This window comes from Triturus cristatus, chromosome 10 (genome assembly GCF_964204655.1).
Source record: "Triturus cristatus chromosome 10, aTriCri1.1, whole genome shotgun sequence".
In the NCBI taxonomy this organism is placed as follows: Eukaryota; Metazoa; Chordata; class Amphibia; order Caudata; family Salamandridae; genus Triturus; species Triturus cristatus.
In genome coordinates this window covers 539511512-539527450 of record NC_140593.1, presented here as the reverse complement: position 1 = coordinate 539527450, position 15939 = coordinate 539511512, and positions in this window count along the sequence as shown.

Genomic DNA, 15939 nt, shown 5'->3' with positions numbered 1-15939 from the left:
TCTCAAGGGCAGGGAACAATAGGACAATGTAATGAAAAACCCTTGACACCCTGTACATTTTTTTTATAGAATTGCTAAATAGAGGCCTTGTATGAACAAACACTCCGTGGTATTCTAGGTTGATTTTTCATTTTATTTTATAGATATTTATTAAATCGATTATTGTCTCATAATATTACAAAGTTAATCTCATATAGGGTATATTCTATTCGATGGTCAATTCATCATATTAATAAACTATGAAAAGCACCACATAAAATAACAAGATACATTTACAGACAATATCATAAGACTGACATCAACGTTACCATAATAACTACAAATAACCAATACTATACACATAAATACATCTTAATATAACACCAGTCAAATACAAATACATAACATATCATGTTATGGTGCATTCCTGCTCTCTCCTGGCGCTGGCAAACAAACTAGTGCCCAGCGCCCATGCAGATACCCTTGCACCATGGTGCAAGGGTGCCTGCATTAGTGGCAGGATTGTTTTGGTGCAAAACTATCCTCTCAGGCTTTTTCCTCTTTCTACGTGTGCCGCAGATTGCAGCACATGTAGAAATAGGAACAAGCATTTACAATGCAATAGGTCTCGCAATTACATTGTTTTGAGCTATTGGCATTGAAAATTTAATTGTTTTTTTTCCCTTCGTGAAGCATTAATCAAGTAATGGCGTTGTAAATGACAATGCCTTTTACCCCCTGTTGACCCCCGCATACAGACATACATAGAATCCGCACTACAAACGGACACACATGCATGCACACGCTGAGAAACTCACGCACCCCGTGAGACAGACACACTAATACATAGAGGCACACGGGTGCACCGAAGCACGTGATCACACACGCAGGCACACTGAGTAACAGGCACACTGAGCTTTGGGTCTGGCAGACTAGCCGACACACCAGACACTGTCACACTGAGTAGAGGCGCACATATGCTGAGATACGGATCATACGAACACTCGAGGCAGAAGCACTCTGAGAGACTCTGGCACGCGGGATCAGCAAACATGGAGACACAGGGTTCACCCAGCTGTGGATCATTTGGGGTCACTGGCACACTGAGGCGAGAGCATCCAGGGCATAGGATTGAATAATAAAAAAATAGAAGAGGTCTCAACAGGTCTTGCCGCTGTGTTCACAACATACATGTCCTGTTGTTCCAGTGCTGTAAAGGATTTCAATCCTGTACCTAGCCTGAAGATGTTACATCTACCCTGCCTTTGTACTCTGGGATATTGTATCTGTCTTGTAGACAAGATCATGTTGCTGCACCAGTTTAAGCCTTTGCGCTAACGGTTAATACAATACACAGCACAGCGGGACCTTCCTCAACTCTGCACTCTTTCCTCTGAACCACAAAATTCATCCCCAGCCGTAAGCCCCCCACTGGTTGTTAGTGTCACTTAGCCCAAGAAGGGGAGTTTTTCCCTACCTGAGTTTTCCGGGATCTAGATCCCAAGGACTGTTTCATTCTCCTCTAGGGGACGAAATTAGCAATGGTGCCGGCCAGTCTGCGTCTGGGCAGTAGTATGCATGGTGTCAGCGTGAACCCCGACCGCCTCCTAACCCCTCGAGCGCTGTCCTAATGTGCTATTGTGCCATTTGCGATGCAGCATTCCGGTTCTGAGTGCTTCCCGACATTTTGTGGTGTTCGTGGGTAAAGTGCCCATCCTAGATTGTGGATGCCTGAGTTATATAAACCTACGCTCTCAGGTTTCATATGACCACCACACCTGCTACCTCTCATCATTGATACATCCCATGGTCGGTTAGGGCACATCGGGCCAGCCTGGTTCTATGTGTATAGACCGAGGCACAATGGTATTGGGTCCACAACCCTCCAGTCACACACTGCCTTTCTAGGACCCAGCCACAAAGGTAACGAGCACTTTCGGGTCCCAAGCACTAATGCCTTGCCCCGGCACAAGTGGATCAACCCTCAATATTACCAATTGCCTGCCCAATTCATTCTTCAATCGGCCCGCTAAACATCTTGCTCCCCGGGGTCAGGGCACAAACCGTGGCCACGAGGCACAGAGATATACACCTCCCCCTCCCAACAGGACCCGGGCGAACATCCTTTCGTCACGGGGAGCGGCCACAGGGTGCAGTGTCTTACATCAGCCTTAAAGCAAAACCGTTTCAAGCTCCAAAGGACATTTTCTAAATTATTAACAGAATGTATTTAAAAATATGTCATGCAATGACCTCGTTTGCTGTTAATTTATTTTTGCACATTAAGGCCATGTTTGTAGTGTATAAATTGCAACGACTGAATGTGAAGCGGTGCAGCAAACACGCAAGAGCATGATTGATGGTCCTAACTCCACTCTCAAGGAGAAAGGGTGACAAATGCTTGTCAAAGCTCAAAACAAGTCTATATGTAACAAGCGGCGCTGAAAGCGATCGTGAAAGCGAACGCTATTGTAAAAAAAAAAGCCACGCCCGCTAGTGGTGAGCGTGCGCGCCCCACAGCGAGCCGCATGTTTTCAATTATCGCGCCCGTGTCTGGGCACGATAATTGAAACCACATGGGCTTTGGTGCGCGTAACAGACACCAATAGACCATGGCCGGAGCAATACGCCCACCTTCGCCCTATTGCGTGCTCTGTTTAAAAAAAACACGCACTCAAAGCCCAATTACGAAAGCCCAAACTAAAAACATACGCACAAGCGTGTACGATTCCAGGGTCTGTTTCAGAACCCCGGACAAAAGGACTCTTCCTGCACGAGCAGTGCTGCGCACTGCATTGCTAGGCGCGAGACCTAAAAACTAGGCAAAATACAAATATTGCTCTTTGTTATGCTCTGTGACAGGGCGGACCCGCTACCCGAGTCCACTAGCGAATGGTGCTTGGCCATACCTCCATCTCTCCCTCTTGTTTCCTCTCAGCAGAGTGACTGGCGAACTTCCGACCCTTTATTACCTCCCGCAGAAACAGAAGAGGAACACGGCTCCTTTAACTGGGGATTCCACTGGGAGGACGGTCCGCCCCCATCCGACGTCACAGAGGTCCCACCACCAATAAGAACGGAGAAATTCCGGGTGTGTCACCCCCGGAGAGGAGGAAGCTGAGTTAGGAGCCGGAGCGTTGGTGGTCTACGCGGAGAAGCCCGGAGAAGACGGAGGGAAGTGAGAGAGCAGTTCCACTGTAGCCGAGGAGAAGCCAGGAGGCCAACGTCTCCACGCGCCGCCGAGCCACGCTCCCGGAGGAGCGTGGCTGACACAGGTACGGGACAGGTTCTCAAGGTGGGTTGGGAGGAGAGGTCGCCCTACCGCTGAAACCTGATTCCTACTCCTCCTATTGATTTTAATAACAATCCTCACGTCACCTTCCCCTTCGCACTGAGCACCGCAACATCGTATTGTATAGTTCACCAGAGTGCCTCACAACACGAGTGAGTGGTGCCTCCTTCACCCCGGCCCGAAGTGAGTGTGGTTTAAAGACCGAGCGCCCTCCTGATACCCTTTAGTTTTTGTTTTTTTTGTTGGCCGCAGCTCCAATCCTCCTTTGACTGGAATCGGAAGGACAACGGAGAGTGGACCCCAGAAGAGAAAGAGTGAAGCTGGAACCCACCAGGTTGAATCAAATCCCTCTAACCACGACGGATACCGTACAAACTGTCTCAGGAAGAGTAACAACTCAACTCAAAAGTGTCTTAATAAAAATAAAACCTTATTCTAGCATATTTGGTTCCCGAGTTGTTAATCCTACCCCGCCACAGCCTCTCATGGGAAGGCATAGCATTCTGATGCATTCCCAGATCTACCAGTATTGGTAAATCTGGGATTGTTTCTCAATCCACGAGTGGATGGATGGGAACACCAATGCCCCACCCATGAAACGCCTCCCTGAGGAAGAGTAACGCAAGGTAGCGACTTGCACTGCCTTGTGGTACTCCAGATTTACTAAACCACGCAGGGCCTTGCAAAGTGGCCTTGCGTGGCTTGGTAAATCTCATTCTAGGTTTTGCATTGCCCTGCATCCCTTTGTGTGGCGCAAGGGCAATGCAAAACTTCTGATAAATCTGGCCCTAACTTTCTTTTCATTCTGTCATGAATTAGGTGGTTGTTCATTATAAATCCTTGCCCACGAAGATGATGGGTTAATGCAACCAGTGGCAAAACTGTCAGCAGTATTGGATCCAATAGCTGTAAAACTTCCAGGTTGTTTGAAATTGGCTGTAGCTGTTTGTTTTTTTATTGAACAAAGTGAAGGAATTGTATATGTCACACACTCGGTGGAGATTCTGTTGACCGAACAAGAACTCAATACACGACAAACTGTAGGCTGACTCGTTATGTTTTACTTGCAGCAGAGAATATTTCTATTAATAGACGTAACTTTTTTAACACAGCATCACTGCTTTCTAGTTCAGACAGGAATTGTGAAACAGTGAGATTAATATAAATGATGAGACTGATGATGAACCACTCATTGAGGTTACTGATTTAGGTACCAAACCAAGACTAGACATTAGAGAAACTCTTTTGGAAATGGCTGATGTGACATTATTTGATGACGGTTCTTGTTTGAGATATCAATTTGGACAATTGGGAGCTGCCTATGCAGTATGTTCCTTTTTTGAGACTTTGGAAGCATCTTTTCTGATGAATGTAACTTCAGCACAAATGGCAGAATTGGTTGCATGGACAAGAGCTTGCTGCTTGTCAGAGACTTTGAATGTGACAATGTACACAGGCAGTTAATATGGTTTTTCAGTGGTTCATGACTTCAGACAACTGTGATCACAGAGGGCCTTTCTGATATCATCTGGAGCTCCTATAAAAACACTGCTTAGACACTGGATTTATTGAAAGCAATACAGCAGCCAAAATAAGTGGTCAAGTGTGTTGGTCATAAGGTTGAAAAAGATTTATTCCTGTTTTTAAATAAATATGCAGACCAAATGACAAAATATTATGCATAACAGAATGAGGCAGCTGTGCAAAAAAATGAGATTGAGGATTCAAGAATAAACACTATGCAACATGCAGAAAATGTGCACTGTTTCTTTAAGAATTCAATGTAAGCCTCTTTGAATGAGCTGAGAGATCTCCAGGAAGAAGCCACAGATGATGAGAAAAAGGAATAGGGAAAAAAGGGTCACAATACAAATTACCAGACTTTGTATGTGAATTCTGTAATTAAATGTATCCACGCAGTTGTAATGTTGGGTTCAACAGTTAAAAACCTTCATAATAAGTCTAATGCAAGAAGGGACAGCATGTTATGCACGTTTAGAAAATATTGGAAAAATACAGGATTTAGAAAAGTTGCTAAGGACATTTGTAGCAGATGCATGATATGTCAAATAAATAATCAGGGCAAAAAGACATTAACAGTGATCAACCATATAGCCAAATCTGAAGGCCAAATTACAAGGCTCCAAGCTGTCTTCATGAAGATGCCAGCTTGCAATGGATTTAAATGCATCTTGGTCATTGCCTGCTTGCTTTCTAAATGGGTTGAAGCCTATATAACCAGAGATCAGATAGCCTTACAGTTGCCAAATTGTTGTTGAGGGAATTGAGGCCACGATTGAGAATCCCAATTTCCATTGAGAAAGTTAATGGTACTCATTTTAAAAATGTAGTTTTGCAACTAATATGTACAGAATTCCTGAAAATTTTGAGATTTAACTGTAGTTATCACCCACAATCTTCTGGACGTGTGTAAAGAGCTAATGGGACTCTCAAGTACAACCTGGCTAAAGTTTGTGCTTCACCTGGTCTAAAGTGGCCTGGCACACTTCCTCTTGTTTTGATGAGCATGAGAAGTACTCCTGACAGAAAGACTGGTTTGTCACCACAGGAGGTCATTTTGGGAACAGCAATGAGACTTACCTATATTCCTTCATCTGCATTAGTTTCAATAAGTGATGACATTGTGCTTGATTACCTCAAAGAGTTGACCAATATGGTGAAATCGGTCTCCCATCAGGTGAATGTGGCAACAGAAATGACAAAATGACAATGCCGCGGTCTGAATCCAGGAGACTGGTAGTGGTCCAGAAGCACATCAGGAAAAACTGCCTTGAGGAGAGGTGAGATGGACTCTACCAGGTGATATGTACGGCAAATACTACAGCAAAGTATGCTGGGGTGCTGCAGTGGATCCATGCTGCTCACACAAAAAGAGTAAATGAAGCAGCTGAAGAATCAGACATTGAATCAGACATAGATCCACAAAGTCAAGTACAGAGTCTAGCACAAGGTGAAGTTCAAGGCCAAGCTCAAGTTCAAAGAGTGGATTTAGAGGGAGGTGAACATTTTGAAATTGGTGAAGAAAGCAATGAAGATGTGGAAACTCTGATGAAGAACCTAAAACGTCTGAATCCCAGTTTTCAAAGCAGGACAAGAATGAAGGGCTGTCACTGTCTAAAAGACAAATGAGTGGCAGCAAGAATAAGTGGTCTTTGATTCAATCAATGAGAAGTTGTAGTTGAAAAGCTGAGTCACAAGAACCACCCAGCAGAAGAAAGCAGTTCACAGCATACAATGCAGAAAGGCTGATCAAAGTTCAAATTTAAGTTCAAGCATAAGTCCATTGATTAGTTTAAAAAACTTTGATAAAGACCATTGGTGAACAAAGAAAAGATAAGAGATTTAATGACCAAAAGACTGAAATGAACTATTGAAAGTCACAAAGAAGAAAATATTATTTTAACATTTTTGTTTTTACTATTGTTTTAAAGAAAAAAGAGGAAAGGGAGAGGAAGTCCATTATTATTTCAAAGAAAATGTTTGCTTCCTTTGAATTCGAGCCTCACAAAATATTTGTTGTCTCAGTTAGAAGTGCTGTAAAATTGTGGGGTTAGTGAATATATTAATTATTAGTTTTAGTTGGACTGTTAGTGTGTTCACTATCTCAGTGGGATTTGCTCCTATGAACATCAACTGAACTACTGTTAAAAGATAAATTAAAACATGACATAGTAGAGCATAGAGAGCATTTAAATAGTGGATTTCGAAATAATATGCTTACTAGAACGATACATGAATATCTAAATACTATGAATATTAAAAAATGCTTTCTATGTAGTTTTCTTCCTACTTCTGCTGGTGAGGGCTCAACATACGTGCAACTTCCTCATGTCTTATTGTTTGTCTTGCAGTGTGTATGCTGCTATGCTAGGATGTATGATGTTACAACGCATGCTTTTACAACGCATGCTGTTACAACACATTTTTTACAACGCAATCGACTTGCAGTAGATGGCGTGCTAACATTAAAAAAGGGTAATTTACTATTCTAACTCCAGTCCACGTTGCAGTAGGGAAGGTGTTTGGATAGTAAACTACACTATTTTTAATGTTAGCACGCCATCTAGTGCAAGTCGATGTAAAGACTTGCGTTGTAATGGCATGCTTTGTCACAGCATTTGCGTTGTAACAGTTTCGTTGTAATGGCAGTGCGTTGTAAAAGTTGCGTTGTAATGGTTGTTCACCGCTATGCTATATTTCATAAGAATGATTTTATTTCACCTTAACTGACAGATTTCAATGTCTCTTTGGAGAATCTTCCCATACAAAAGTATAATCCAGGTGTTAAATATAGTAAATTCCTGAGGAAAATTACACAAAATAAGCATGAAACTAAAATTACTAAACAAGAGAATGTGTGTAGTTTGAGTAAAGAAAAAAATGCATTTATTAGGGAATGTAATGGGATAGGAGTGAAAGTGGTGAAAGATTGGAAAGAGGGAACAATTTTAATGGATCAAGTAAAGGCAGAGGAACAATTTACATTGTCAAAAATACATCTTAAGTTAAAGATGGAGCTGAAACTAACGGGCGTATTGTACATGGTATGTCAAAGACCATTTTAAAATGGTAAGGCTGAATATGTGAGGGAAATCATGTGTGAAGGAAGTTATGAGATGAGTGGGAATTATTTTGGGGATTTATTATGTTTGTGGAAAGACTGCTTATTTCTGTTTGCGCCATAATTGTGTTGGGTCATGTTATTTTGCTTTGGTGATTCGTAGATGTTATCATCTAAATGAAATGGATGATGCAATAGATCTAAAGAGAGTGAAACAGAGATTTGGAAAGGCCGTTTTAGATATTTTAGGTGCTATGATTCCTTCGATAGGTGTGGCAATTAATGCTGTGAAAAGTAGACATCTATCCACTTTAGTTGTTAAACTTGCAGTACATAGAGCTGGAGCCTTGAAGCAGGTAAATGTAGAAATGATTGCTATATGGGCTATGGCGATGCAGAATTACTTAGCAATAGATATTCTCCTGGCGAGAAAGATTGAGTTTGCAAGGTAATAAATGTCAAGAGATGCTGTACATTTATCCCAAATAATAGTAGGGTTATTAATTCTTATATTAATAACTTAACCAACACCTTGCATATTCTTCATTCTTTAGAAAAGCCTGGTTTATGGGAAGCCCTAGAATTCTGGTCAAGTGAGATAGACAAAGATTTTAGGAAGGTTGGTGAATTGCTCGTTAATTTGGGTAGGGGTGAAGAACCGGGGTTTAACCCAGCGGCGTCAGGGGCACGCCTAAGATCTTCGAGTTCACCTGTCTTGGTATACAGAGACACGGAATACTTCTGGATGGCATCAGAGACCAAGTTTATTAGCTGCAGCTAGTAACAATGATCCTAGAAATATATCACGGTGTAAATTATCAGGAGACTGCTCATTTTACTAAGGCGAGATGTCTCCTTTTATACCCAATATTCACATTTTAAATGTACACCCACTGCACAAAATTCTAGCCAATAAGGTACATTTTCAAACAAAGTGTCACATAACAAAAACTCAATTTACAGTATCCCAACCCAAAAGTTAATTATTAGGAATGTCCCAAATTCAATCTCCACAAGCCGGACAAACCTATAATTGAAAGCATAAACCATGTAATGAAGAAACATAAAAAAAGAAACGGTAACAGATGCTGAACAAGATAAGGCATGTGCAAGGAAACTAAAAGTTAACGATGTCCTGAACATTGATTGGCAATCTCAGACAAAGATCGATCAGAGAAATTGGCTTTGCGGGGTCAGTTTCAGGTTCCAGAGGTCAGTTTCTTACAGTTCATTTCAGAGTCAAAAAGAAACCTAGTTAATGTATACATGAACTAAGAAGGCCAGGCCACTTTATTCGCCAGGCTACCTTCACAGGCCTACGTGAGGGCAACACAAAATGGTGGCACAGAACAAAATGGAGTCAGACTCGAGAATTACAGAACCTCAGGGGTACAACTGATTCTAACACTTGTAATAATAATAATAATAATGCTTTGTGCAATTGTTCTATTTCTTTAACTAAAATGTTCTGAGTATATGATTAAGAAATGTAGACACAAGGATAACAACGGTTTTATGAAAAGAAAGAGGTCCAAGGAGTATGCAATGGAATTAATTAAGGATCATGTTTACAACCAACAGAAGATGGCACAGAAGAATTCCAGAAAGTGATAATTAAAAAATTTCTTGATTAATTGGATTTAATTAATGAGTTTTATAGAATAAACAGCATGGGGGACCGTGGTTGAGTTTTCTGGGTTTATATTGTTGTGCAAAAATAATAATGATGAATAGTGATTTTATGCCGGATCCAGTAAGCAAATGATGAGCTAACATGATTACAGTTGCAGAATGCACACAGGGGCAGCTCCCACTGGACATGTAGCAGCTTCGACATCTGGAGTGATTGGGATGTCTGCATGCTCCCTCAAATTTCCTGTTTATGATTTGCACTGTTTTTGATATTGCTGTCCCTGCCCCTTACAGGGCAATCTTAGCACTTTGTAGTAAATACAGAGGAGGTCTACTGCTCTTTACAGGCCCCCATCTTTGTACTAATAGTCATGCATAAGGATTTACAGATTTAATGTTGCCTCTTGAATATTTATGAGATGCGTTTCTCTGAGGTCATACAAATAGCCCCATGGCTGTCTTGGATTAACACATTTGGCACAGCCAAAAATGAGATTTAGCCGGGCCGGATCCCTCTATAAAGACAGTGCCGCAAAGCTACTCCACCAATTAGATATTTTACCTACATTTTCATACTTTTCTTTAAGGTGTTGTTATGGTGGTTTTGGTTAAGACCGTGAAGCTGTATTGTATAGAAGACAAATGTATTTATTCAATAATTCAGTTCAATGTATTTCCAGAACCTGTGGTTTGACGATTTTTGTTATGATTGAAAACCTCTTACTGTGCAAGGTAGAAATTATGCCATATGAAATGGAATTTAAATCACTGCATGTTTCTACCAAAGCATGTCATTGCATTAGGTAATGCATGAGATGACAGAATGATGTCGCTAAATTCTGTCGCAGCATTGCTAACCATCATTGTGGATGGCAACTGTATGAGTTTATTCAGGATTTCAAGCAGGAGGCAATTGGCCAATGTAGTAGCATAACATCATTGATTTAGGTTGCTACATGATGGCACTGACTGATGACACTATGAAATCACAGCATTGCAAAGCATCATAACATGCAGCTACTGTATGAGGTAATAGCATGATTTTGCACATGAGGTAATTGTCCAAAGTTATAGCACAGCATTACAGCATTGAGTAACTGCACGAGATATTCGTTTTAACACATTTCTGACAAATTGAGCTTGTGATTGAGGAATTAGTCACTAGTAAAGTGATTAGTTTCAGTTTATTACTGATTTATTAACTTGTATAACATGTCAGTGGCTCAGGGTAAATTTGCAAGTTTAAGTACAGTTCATTTCCAATGGAAAACAAGTTCAATGTAAAGGTCATAAATTTGAGAAAACACACAGTCATTTTAGAATTTGCAATGCTGATTGCATATAAGGTATAAGGGAACACTCTTTGCTACAAAAGATAGTCTAAACCAGTTAGAACAATCTTCCACTAAAACAAGCAAATGTAAATAACATAAATCAGAGAATCTTTTATCTTGTTGCACAAGCGAAAACAGTCAATTTGGGCATTTACTGAGCCCACTTTGCCCAATATGCTATTAAATGCAGGAACAAAAAGCATGTGCATAAAAACGTATTTCTTGTTGCTGCAGACACAGGAGATATTAAATATGAATACTGTGTACCATTAGAATAACTATTCATAGCACGTTTTGAAAACTTTCTTCCCTAAATTCAACTCAATAAATCCGGAATCAGACATGAGCAGAAGTTTTAACTCTGGTTTAAAAGAAAGGTGGCACATGTGACATTTATTCAATAGGTAGCAGCTATTTAGCCGGTCGCCGGGTAAATAGTGAACTTTCTCTTTTGTTTACTTGGCCACGGGCTAAGTAGTAAAATTTGTTTTAGTATTTTGCCAGAGGTCTTGAAAATAGCAGAGAAACTTCATTATTTACCCAGCCGCTGGCTAAATAGTGGAGATTGTACACTCATTTGCTGGCAGCAGTGTAAATTGCAGAAAAACTTGAATATTTACCTGCCAGCTAGCTAAATAGTAGATATTCTGCACTGTTTGGCCAGTAGCTGTGCAAATAACAAGAAAACGCCAATAGTTACCTGGCCTCTTGCTAAATAGCAGAGGTTATGTACTATATGGTCAACAGTCAAGCAAACAAAGAAACTCCACTCATTTACTGGCTGCTGGCAAAACAGTAGATAATATGTACATTATGGCCAGCAAGAAGAGAGGAGTTTGCAGTTCCTGTATGGGGGTCTATGTCTCCTGGTGAAACCAGGGTAGTCCAGGGGAGTGCTCCTTAAAAACGTGATTAGAGAGCTAGTGATAGATAGACCATTACATCTATCACTAGCTCTCTAATCGCGTTTTTAATCATGATAAAGAGACCGGATAATTAAAAATGATTTTTTGGACTCTCTCTCTATTCATTATTAATGCACATACCCTTCCCTCATTTGTAAGGTCAAAATAGTGAGTGTAAGGCCAGATACATGCCGATTAAAATGTGCTAAGCTGTCAATGTCTTGAGATGTTGTCATCAGCTTGTCTGTGGTCTGTTCTTTAGGAGAAGACCAATTTAATTTTGAACCAAATGTTACTCCAAGATAGGTGTATACTGTAACCTACTCAATTTCCTGGTCCAATTTTCAGACCTAGCTTGGTTTTACATTTCCAAACAAAATGTTTTGGGTTTTAATATAATTTATTACTAATCCATTTTACTATATATTGGGGCATATTTACAAGGGAAGTGGCGGAGTGAGGCGTTAGCCTTCCTGGCCTAATGCCTCACTCCGCAACTTCAGAAACGCATACCTGCACCATATGTACAAGAATGTGATGCAGCCTTGTGTTTACCCCTGCGCTGGCGCTATACTTAGCAGCCTAACGCCAACGCAGACACCCTTGCACCATAGTGCAAGGGTGTCTGCGTTGAGGGGAAGATTGTTTATGTGCAGGAAGGTCCCCTTCCTGCACATAAACAATCTTAAAATGCCGTTTTGTAACTTTTATGTGTGCTGCTTAATGTAGCACACATAGAAGTTGTAAAACAGCTTTTTTTAAATGATTGTTTATGTGCAGGAAGGGAGACCTTCCTGTACATAAACAATCATTGGCCTTTTGCTGTTTCCATGTGTGCTGCACAACGCAGTACACATGAAAACAGCAAAAACGAGGAGAAATTAAACATTTCTCCTCGTTGCGCCATGGTAAGACCAGGTTTTCCCTGTTCTTAATTTTGGCGCTGCCCCATATTTACGCTGCCCTTGTAAATATGGGGCAGCGTCAAAATCAATGGGTGTTTCGGTGGAACGCCCACAGCAACATTGCCCTCCCATTTCACGCTAAGCATAGCGTGAAAAGGTGCCTTATTTACAAGGCAGCGTTAAGCCACGTTAAGTGGCTTAAGCTTCATTGGAAATAAGGCGAAGCCCCTATCGCCACAGGAACGTTGTAAAAAGTGACGTTCCCATGGCGATAGGAGCTTGTATATATGCCCCATAGTCTCTTAGGCATTTTAATTGTCTGTTGAGACCGTTCTGGGTGGTAGATTTTAAAACAAGATTGTCATCATAAATTAAGTGAATTTTCGGAATTTGGGTTTGTTTCCATCTTGATTAAGAATTGGGATTACGTCAGTAATATAAAAGGTCAACAGAAGAGAAGCCAAGATGTATCCCTATTTAAAGCTGTTATAGGTATTTAGTTTTGGTGTTGGGCCTTTGCACTTAGTTAATTTGACTTGTATTCAGGTATTTGTATGAAGCTCTATTAATAGGTGTAAAAGTTTTGACCAGAGCTTGTGTCTGATAACGTTGTCAAAGGTGATATAGCTTTGACCAGAGCTTGTGTCTGATAAAATTGTCAAAGCCGGTACAAAAGTCCGGAAAGCAGATAAACAGTTAATTTCTTGTTATTTACAGCGAGCAAGTGGCCAGGGTTGCTAATTCAAGTATTTTATGAACTGTGCAGCAATTTGGTCCAAAGCCGGTCTGGTTGATTACAATTATTTCTCTTGCATCAGGCCATTTCTTCAAGTATCAAAGAAGGTTATTAGCAAATATCTTGACATCGGCCTCCAACAGAGCGATGACATGAGAGGTACTTGGCTCTGTTTTTTGAACTTTTTTGTAAAAGGGTTAAATGTAGGACCCTTTCCAAGATGGTAAAACCTGACCATAGAAAATTGTGTGGTTGTATATTGAAAAAAACTATGCAATTGCAATTTTTTTAATACTGATTTGAGAACAGTAATTTGAATTCTGTTTCGGTCAGAGGTCCTGGATATTGAAAAAGAAATAGAAACAATTGCATAGGGCCCCTTTTAAAGTTACCAATACAGTATAATTGAGAAGCTTCATTCCAATCTTAATGCAGAATGAAAGAAAACCATGGGTGTGATTTAGAGTTAGGGAGACGGAGATAACTTCTGCCAAATTTAGAGTTGTTCGCCATCACTTTGGACAACTTTCCACATTGACAGGAAATGCTGTTATGGTGCCTTCTGTCTATGCATGAAAATTTTGATGGATGGTAGAGTCAGAAATAATGTCCGGCTGGTAAACTTTTAAAAAGGTTTATGTTTTTCAAAAAGAAACTCCCAAAGCGGGAGTTTAGCAAAAATCGAATGCCCCCACAGACTGGGAGTTTTCGCCCAGGGTGTCGAGGTCATTGTTTCCTGTCCATGACAGCCAGGTTTTAACTTAAATAGGGTGGATGACATAAAGTCCTTCTCCGACTGCCCCTACTTTGTCGGGCCATCAGAGGAAGTATTTTGATGAGAAGCTATGAGTAAAAGAATGGGACTATAATTAATTGAACGAAATGTCACTGGAATATGAATGCATTTTCCCAGTATATCAGAGAAAAACATACAGGCATCAAATATACAGATGAGAAGAAACAGAGATATTTTCTCATTGACTTTATTATATATTGTAAGTCATAAGACACTGAATAAACAGAGAGGTTTTGTTGCCTCCATTCTTTTGACCTACTTGTTGATCATTTCACAGTTCCACTTTTATGCTAATTTTCCAAACCGGGGATGTGGATTCACTGTTGAGGTTTCAGAACTGGTTTTGGTAGATTTTCTTTCAAATGCCATTTTCTGGATGTAGTTCAGATACAACCTTTGTACTAGGTGATGGCTCTAAAACAGAAGTAATAGTGTTAACTCCAAGAACGCATATCCAAAATGAGGGGACAATGAAGTGTGAGAGCTCAGCACCTGGCTGTGCTTACAAATTTTGTCACCTTTAAAAAGACAAATCTCTAACATAGCCTGACTCCTACCATCCACCCGATGTTGCCACTCACAACAAACTAATCAGCAGCTCTTTGCTAACAATGACCACACAGAAGATTTTGGGTAGCCTTTTCTCCATCCTACCTCACTTCTATGCTGGGTCTCCACCCTCCATCCACAAGCATGCAGTCAATACACTTCCACTGTCTAGGGAAGCTGTACCTACTCTTCATCACGTCATGAAAAATGCCACTCATTGGTCCATGCATTTAGACTTTCATCACACAAGGAATGTTACAACTGCACACTTGCTACATATCCACCACGCATAATCACGCATGGAATATCAGTGCAAAGGCCTGGGAGTCACACAGGCTGCTCTACTAGTCTTAACACTCAACGCTTCCTTGCTAGCATCCTAAAAACTTCTGACACCCTTCATCTAGCCCTCAGAGATTCCCAGACCTCTCATCTGGTGCTGAAGTTATCACTTCTGGTCTTGGTTCCCAGTGCTATCATAGCTAGCAATCAGAGTCCTTTATTCCTGAGAATACCTTTTTGGGCCATACCAGAGACAATCCATCCAGAGTCTCTCTCGCCCCCTCTTCTGCTCATCGAGGCTTCTTATGATCTTAATTCCTCTTTGTTGATTGCTAACGCACTTTGCCCCCTTTGTTAGCCATAACCAATTGTTGCTGACTTTCGCCATCTGACTTTCTCAAACCATTCTGCCATCCTTCACAGACCACACTCTTTGTCACCCATCCACCTTTTAACCCCTCTGCCAACTCTCAGTCCTTCTTTCCTCAGAACCACCCTCAGATTACTGTGCCAAGATCCGACAGCACCTGTCATCACTCAGAGTGGAACAGTCCTGTATTTTGTATTCACTTTGCATGCTTTGATGTTTCAGCAAATACTTATCAGTTATATATGTGGGCTGAAAAGGTTGATGTTTCTAGGAGTTAATAGCTTAAGAGGCATGAATATTTTTTTTTTTAAAAGAGTGTTATCCTAATACATGTGGCCTAGAATCCCAGCGGTGTCCTTCTGGTCTTCGTCCTTCTATGCCTTCTGGTGTTGGTCCTTCTCCTGGGCCTATTCCAAGGTTTCTTTTTCTGGGTTGTTTTGGGTCTCCTGGCCCTCATCTAGTTCTGGTGACCTTGGTACAAGTTTCCAGATCCTGGTGCTCCTGGTTCTAGTCCTTCCTGGCCATGGTCTTCCTGGCCCTGTACCTGGCCTATCCTTGTATGAGCCCTTTCTGGGCC